Below are 8,827 nucleotides of genomic sequence, written 5' to 3' on the forward strand. Positions count from 1 at the left end.
TTTTTCCGTCTCATCTCCTTCGTCAGCAAGGATGAGACTATTTCATCAAACTGCAAGGCAGTTGAATTGCTACCTATTGCAATAACCAGACTATCCCAAGAATTTGGTAGAGAACACAAAAAATTGATGCACTTATCTTCATCTGAAATTTTAATATCAACATACAATAACTAACTTACCACAGTATTAAATGCATTCAGATTCTTTGTCATTGAGTCTCCATCTTTCATCCTAAGGTTATACAGCTTTTTTCGTAGGAACAGTTTATTCACCAAAGACTTAGATTGGTGCAAAGTCCCTAACTTGTCCCATAAAGCCTTTGTCGTAGCTTCCCCTGATACATTCAACAATACTGAATTTGAGACACACAATCGTATTGTGCTCTTTGCCTTGCGATCCAACTTCTTCCATTCTTCATCGGACACTCCCATTGGTTTAGTACCCGGATCTACTGCGATCCACTGATCTTTGTACACAAACAGATCCTCCATCTTGAGTTTCCACAACTCAAAACTTTGACCATTAAATTTCTCGATCTCTATATTTCCACTGCTCGCCATCTTCTTTTAACACTAGAATCGATCCTGCAGATCTCCCACTGAACAGGGTCTACCACAGACCCGAGTGAAACCCCTCAGTAACAAAGATGTCCCCTTGAAGCCAAAACAACTCTGATACCAAATGTAGGTTTTAACCCCGTATAGAAATAACTTGCATATGAATACAAAAAAAAATAAAAATAAATAAACAATGTGAGATCATAACACATAAAACACATATACACAAAGATTTTCCCCTGGCTCCCAAAACCGGGACTACCAGATTGATTTTCCATTATTTTCCTTTCAATGTTACAATACATATCTATACATGCCAAAGCATCCAATACCATGGACCAAAAACCATCGCGTCCAATACCATGTCCCAAAAACCATCGCGTCAACCATGTACAAAACCATAGGTAGGTTTGCCCAACCTAATATAGGGTCCAAAAACAATTTCCCTGGGGTGTTGCCCCAGACCCTGTAGAGGGGGGCTACCTACCCCCATGTTGATCCGAATCGGATCCATAAACAACTGTTATAGAACCGTGACTAAAACAGGTCGAACAAGTCCTTGAAGAATCCAAAACAGCAATCGAAAACACCCTGAACCAATGGCCATTGCAGCCGGCATGGAACGACGAGGACCTCAGTCAAAGCACGCTGACCGAGGCCCATGGAGACTATGCAGGAGGTCAAAATAGCCCCTGGGAGCCCCGGAATGGGAAAAGGAGCTAGTTTTCGATGCGCATTACGCGCATCGCTGGGCAAACAGGGCCGAAATGGTAGGGCTTAAGCACTCCGTCACATTGGGGAGCCAGAGGACCACGGGCGAAAAAAGGAAAAAGCTCCAATGTACGATGGTGGGACCCACGGCCTAGAAACCGGTGGTTTTATCGAGACGCCCTTGAACAGTAAGAGGTTTTGGAGAAAGTGGAGCGATCACAATCAGTGATCGACGCGTGGCAGCGGAGGAGAGAGAAAAATTTCCGCGATCGCACGTTATCAGTCGAGCAAGTCAACTGCGCTCGACGTGCGAATGACGTTGGATTTGGAGGAGCCCAGATCAGACGGCTGAGATTGCACCCGATAGACAGAGCGGAATTGACAGGGGATACAACCGTGATTTAAGAGGATTTGGAATCCGTTGACTGCCACGGTGGAGAAAACAACGAATCGGCAAGCGGGCTGGCACAGTTCCGATGGAGACGTGGCTACTTCCTGAGCGTTATTCTAATGCCGAATAGGGAATTCCAAGCACACAAGCGACAGACGAATCGACGCAAGAAGGAGAGGAAACGAACAGGCCGAGGATCAAATGACTAAAACCATGAACAAAGGCAATCGAATGGAGGAGATCAGAAGGGAGATTCCAATCGAAGAGTCCAAGTGACCAAGAGAGACAGTGAATAGTGAACCCTGAGAGGAGGACTGAGCACAGAGAGCAGTAAAGCCAAGCAGAGGAGACAGAGGGCCGAGCTGACCACAGGCAGCATCGAGCACCAAAGAGCTTGAAGAATCAAGCCTTCCCATAGAGGAATCTGTCCAGATTGAGCATCATAGTTGGCTCTTTCCACTGTAGACCGAAGGTCACAGAGCAGGTAGGAAGAACAAGAGTCTGTGTACTCTGAGTGGCTTGGAGAATCCAAGAACCACCCTGCCAAGCAAAATCTACTTCAGGAGAACTCATATTGAGTCCCTGTATTGTAATTTCTCTACTCAAAGACATAATAAAATAAGGCCACCACTGAAGCTGGACCGGAGACGTAGCCCTGGAGAATAGGGTGAACTCCTTATTAAAAATTGCTTGTGTCTTTGTGTCTGCTTACTGCATTTCTCTGCTGTCTTTCCATTCAAAATGTCTGTGTATTGGCAATCTGATCGATCCACTGTTTCAATAACACAGAACACACACACCAACACATGAGTCTGTAATACCTTCTATTAAATAAATCTTTACTGAGGTCACTCATAGGGTGATTATCAGATCAAGTGGTATCAGAGCTCTAGGCTGTAAGGTTAGACAAGCTTGTGTTGGTTTAGCTGTGAATGATCACTAGATCAAAGCTCAAATTAGGAGAAGGAGAATTGGTGGAAACTAATCCTGAAATTGGGAGAGTCTATTCTTGAAAGACAATGTCAGAAGAAGGTTCTGTAGGGCCAGACCCTCAATTCCTAGAAAGTTTCCTAGCTATAAAGTCCATGGTGGAAGAAATGTATAGGGACTTTAGAAAGCATAAGGGTGAGGATTCATCAGGCTCTAAGCAAGATAAATAAGAAGATGAACCTCATTCCCATGACCACTCCAAAGGGAAGGGAAAAGAAGAAAGCTTCCCTACACCTCCTAGTAGCCCTGTGCATGATAAGAAAGGATCTTTGATTAAGTTAGATGTTAAATTTGATTTGCCTATATATGATGGAGAGTTGAATGTTGAAAAGTTGGACAACTAGATAAGACAAATTGATGTGTATTGCAGGGTGCAGAACATAGACTCAGACAAGAGTAAGATTCAATTGGAAAGCCTACGCCTAGGAGGCACTGCCTTGGTTTGGTGGGAAGGCAGAACCCAAGCTGATGTGAAGAAGCATGGTAAATCTGGAGTGACTTTTTTTCTGCCATCAGAAAGCAGTTCTATCCATTGGCCTACATGCAACAGGCCATGATGAGTTGGCAAACTCTTCAGCAGTTGAAAGGGCAAAGTGTACAAGGGTATACTCTAGAGTTCTGAAAGAGAGCATTGATGTTAGGTATTTCATTAGACTCACCAGAAAGTATTTTGAAGTACATTGGGGGTCTACATAGCTACATGAGGCACACTATCCTCATGTTTAATCCCACTAGTATAGATGAGGTATCTGTACAAGCTACTCATCTAGAAGCAAGAGGGAAGAATGGAAATCTAGAAGTTGGGGGACCATCCCAACCCACTGTAAGCAAAAGCAAGGAGAAAAGAAAGCAGAAATGGAAAGCAAGGAAGGCCAACACTGCACAAAAAGGCAAAGCTTCATGCACTCACTGTAAAAAGGAGGGGCATGATGATGAGCACTGTTGGATTCTGCATCCAGAGCTGAGACCTAAGAAGTCCGAGGGCAAGAAGAAGACGACTGCTACAGTTATTCAGAAAGATTTGGGGTCAGACTCAGGAGATGAAACAATCATAGCAACCACAGGTATAAAAGGTAAGAATTTTGAAGCATCTACTAGTAATTCTGCTCAATCTGTTATTGATGAAGAACATGAGAGAAAAAGGCGTGAGATTTTCCATATTCGAGTTGTTTCCAAATATCAAAAGATTGATACTTTGTTTGATAGTGGATCACAAGTAAATTTGATTTCTGAAGAAATTGTAAAGAAATTGGGATTAGCAACTACACCTCATAAGAAGCCATACCCATTAGGATGGTTGAATGATAAAGCACAACTATAAGTGACTAGACAGTGCAAACTCAAGTTTTCTTTTGGGTCAGCATTTGTAGATGAGGTGGAGTTAGATGTAATTCCTTTGGATATATGTGGAATTGTTTTAGGAAGTCCTTACTTGTATGATAGAAAGGCTATTTTCTATAGAGCTGAGAACAAGTATCTACTTGTTAAAGATGGAATCGAATACTTTGTAAGGGCTCATAAGCTCAAGAATGATTATACTCTCATAAACTCGGGATAGATGAAAAGAATGATAAATTCATGCAAACAGTTCTTACTAATGGTTGTAAAAGAAAAGAAAACTGATAAAACTGATGTATTTGAGGGTTGTAATTCTGATCAGCAAGCTGATATAGAAAAGATTGTTTCAGAGTATGATGTCTTGTTTCAAGAACCTCAAGGTCTGCCACCCAAAAAGAAAATAGTACATGATATTATTTTGCAGTAAGATGTTCCTTTGCCTAACATTGGGATGTACATGTTATCTGTTTTAGAGAATGCTGAAATCAAGAAGCAAGTGCAGGAGTTGCTCGAGAAAGGGTTCATCAGGCCTAGCACATCACCATGTGGGTCACCAATAATTTTGGTGAGAAAGAAAGATGGCTCGTGGAGAATGTGCATTGATTACCGAGCACTGAATAAAATAACGATAAAAAAGCGTTATCCCCTTCCTCGCATAGATGATCTTTTAGATCAATTGAAGGAATCTGTTTATTTCACCAAGCTGGATTTGCACAGTGGATACCATTAGGTCAGAGTTGCAGAGAAAGATGCATGGAAGACTGCTTTCAAAACAAAGCAGGGATTGTATGAATGGCTGGTTATGCCCTTTGGCTTGACCAATGCCCTTGCTACTTTCATGAGATTAATGAATGATGTACTCAGACCTTTTCTTGATGATTTTGTTATTGTGTGTCTGGATGACATTCTGATTTTTAGTAAAACGTGGGAAGAACATTTAAAGCATGTTAAGCAGACATTAGATGTTTTGAAAAGAGAAAAACTTTATGTTAAACTCTCAAAATGTGAATTTGGCAAAACCTCTCTAAATTATTTGGGTCATATAGTAGGGGAAGCTGAATTGAAAATAGATCCCTCTAAAGTGGCAGTCATTGTAAACTGGCCTAAACCCAAGTCTGCTACAAAAGTGAGAAGCTTCTTAGGAGCAGCACAATATTGGAGGAAGTTCATTTCAAACTTTTCCTCAATTGCAGCTCCCTTACATGCTTTGATAGGATTGAACAAGGTGTTTCAGTGGGGAGGCAAACAGCAGAAAGCCTTCGACACCTTGAAAGACAAAATTAGTATAGCACCTGTACTAGCACTGTCAGATCTACAAAGACCATTTGAGATACAAACTGATGCCAGTGACTATGCCATGGGAGCATTGTTGACACAGCACGGTAAACCCATATGTTATCATTCTGAGACTTTTAATCCTGCAGTAGTTAACTATCCTACCTATGATAAAGAATTGTATGCATTAGTTCAGAGTGTGAAAAAGTGGAAACATTATTTAATGGGCAAAGAAATAGTAATACATACTGATCATCAGCCACTTCAATATCTACACTCCCAAACTAAGTTGCAACAATCAAGACATTATAGATGGATGGGTTTTCTACAACAGTTTCATTTAGTCATTAGATATAAAAAGGGCATACATAAAAAGGTTGCAGACATGTTATCTAGACCCATTATAAATGAATCTACCATCCTTAAGCATAATTTTGTACTACATGAAAGCTACATAGAACAGTATGCTCAGGACGTGGACTTTAAAGATGTATATGCAACTTTGAGTCAAGGCAAGAGAGTAGAAGAATTGGACTATCATGTGAAGGACCAACTCTTATATCATTGTGGGAAACTCTGCGTTCCACAAACTGAGAGAGCGAAGATAATTAGGGAAGCACACACTTCTCTGATATCAGGTCACTTTGGGATAAGTAAAATAGTTGCACAGCTGCAAAGGTTCTGTTCTTGGCCAAAAATGAATGAGACAATTTCTAGATATGTAAAGGGGTGTGCTATGTGTGCTAAAGGCAAGCCCAGCAACAGAAAACTAGGCTTGTACACTCCATTGCCAGTTCCCTCTCACCTTTGGGAGAGAATTTCCATGGATTTTGTTGGAGGACTACCCAAATCTAGGAAAGGTCATGATTATCTATATGTTATTGTGGATAGGTTCGGCAAAATGTGTATTTTGATACCCTGTAGCAAACAGATTACAGTTGAACAAACTACAAAATTATTCTTTGAACATGTATGGGTTCATTTTGGATTACCCACTTCTATTGTATCTGATCGAGACACCCGATTTGTGGGGAAGTTTTGGTCGAGTCTGTGGGAACTAATGGACACCAAATTAAAGAAAAGCACAGTTTTTCATCCACAAACAGATGGCCAGACAGAAGTAGTAAATATGACAGTGATCCAGTTACTGAGAGGATATTGCAGCAAACATCCTAAGCTCTGGGATGAGCACTTGTGCTATGTGCAGCATGCTTACAATAGAGTCAAACACTCTTCTACACAGAGATCTCCTTTTGAGAACTGCTTTGGTTTCATACCAAGGTCTCCCTTGGATTTTGTCTTTGGTAAAGATACCATGGTTGATGGACACAGTGATGTGGACAAAGCAACTAGGTTCATTGAACAGATCCAGGAGATCCACCAGGTAGTACAGGAACAGCTGGAAAAGAGCTAGGCCAAGTATAAGGCTAGGCATGATAAGCATCGGATGGAGCATAGTTTTCAAGTTGGAGACCAAGTCTGGCTGTATATCAGCAAGGACAAGATGCAAGGTGAAGGTAAGAAGCTAAAACCTATCAAGTATGGACCCTTCAGGATACTTCAGAAGATTGGTGAAAATGCTTTTCGCGTTGATCTGCCACCGTACATGCACAACTACTCCGTCGTGAATGCAGATTGCTTGAGATTGTTCGAACCTTCAATGATTGAGGACCTTGAAGAGCAGAGTCAATTGCCTTCTGTTGATGATATACTACCGAATATCTTAATGAGCTGTAGGAAGATACAGTGCTGGACAGAAAGGTAAGGACGACGTGTAGTGGACAGGTGGAATACCTCAGAATTGGGCTTAAAGGTTCGAAGCTGAGCAATGCAAAGTGGATTGAGATTGGACAAGTGAGACAACAATTTCCTCACTTAGTCGATGCTTAAAAGAAAACCAACTTTTGGTGGTCCAAAAGCTTTTCAGTTGGGAGGTCGTGATCCGAATCGGATCCATAAATGACTTTCATAGAACCGTGACTAAAATAGGTCGAACAAATCCTTGAAGAATCCAAAATAGTAATCGAAAACACCCTGAACCAGCGGCCATGGCAACCGGCATGGAACGACGAGGACCTCGGTCAAAGCGCGCTAACCGAGGCCCATGGAGACTGCACAGGAGGTCAAAATAGCCCCTGGGAGCCCTGGAATGGGAAAAGGAGCTGGTTATGGATGCGTGTTACGTGCATCGCTGGGCAAACAGGACTGAAATGGTAGGGCTTAAGCACTTGGTCAAATCGGGGAGCTAGAGGACCGCGGGCGGAAAAAGGAAAAAGCACCAATGTATGATGGTCGGACCCATGGCCTAGAAACCAGTGGTTTGATCGTGACACCCTTGAACGGTAAGAGGTTTTGGAGAAAGCAGAGCGATCACAATCAGAAATCGACACGTGGCAGCGGAGGAGAGAGAAAAACCACCGCGATCGCGCGTTATCGGTCGAGCAAGTCAACCATGCTCGACGTGCAAATGACGTTGGATCTGGAGGAGTCCAGATCAGATGGCTGAGATTGCGACCGATAGATAGAGCGGAATTGACAGGGATAAAGCCGTGATTTAAGAGGATTTGGAATCCGTTGACCGCCACGGTGGAGAAAACAACGAATCGGCAAGTGGGCTGGCGCAGTTCCGATGGAGACGTGGCTACTTCCAGAGCGTTATGTTGACGCCGAACAGGAAATTCCAAGCACCCAAGCGATAGGCGAATCGACGCAATAAGGAGAGGAAATGAATAGGCCGAGGATCGAATGACTAAAACCAGAACGAAAGCAGTCGAATGGAGGAGATCAGAAGGGAGATTCCGATCGAAGAGTCCAAGTGACCAAGAGAGACAGTGAATAGTGAACCGTGAGAGGAGGACTGAGCACAAAGAGTAGTAAAGCCAAGCAGAGGAGACAGAGGGCTGAGCTGACCACGGGCAGCATCGAGCACCAGAGAGCTTGAAGAATCAAGCCTTCCCATAGAGGAATCTGTCCGAATTGAGCATCATAGTTGGCTCTTTCCACTGTAGATTGAGGGTCACAGAGCGGGTAGGAAGAACAAGAGTCTGTGTACTCTGAGTAGCTTGGAGAATCCAAGAACCACCTTGCCAAGCAAAATTTGCTTCAGGAGAACTCATATTGAGTCCCTGTATTGTAATTTCTCTACTCAAAGACATAATAAAACAAGGCCACAAATGAAGCTGGACTGGAGACGTAGCCCTGGAGAATAGGGTGAACTCCTTATTAAAAATTGCTTGTGTCTTTGTGTCTGCTTACTACATTTCTCTGCTGTCTTTCCATTCAAAATGTCTGTGTATTGGCAATCTGATCGATCCGTTGTTTCAATAACACATAACACACACACCAGCACATGAGTCTGTAATACCTTCTGTTAAATAAATCTTTACTGAGGTCACTCATAGGGTGATTATCAGATCACCTGTGATCCCCCCGCTACCTAATCGATGCAACAAATGGGGGGCTCCGCCCCCCCTCTAACCCCTGGTTAACTACGTGGGCTAGTCGTGGAAAGAATATAACACAACCCAACAAGAATGTCAAATAAGAGAGCTGGAGGTAGACAGAG

Source organism: Pinus tabuliformis, chromosome 2_2, assembly GCF_031772625.1.
Source record: "Pinus tabuliformis cultivar Carrire ecotype Pingquan chromosome 2_2, CPIR1, whole genome shotgun sequence".
NCBI classification, from domain to species: Eukaryota; Viridiplantae; Streptophyta; class Pinopsida; order Pinales; family Pinaceae; genus Pinus; species Pinus tabuliformis.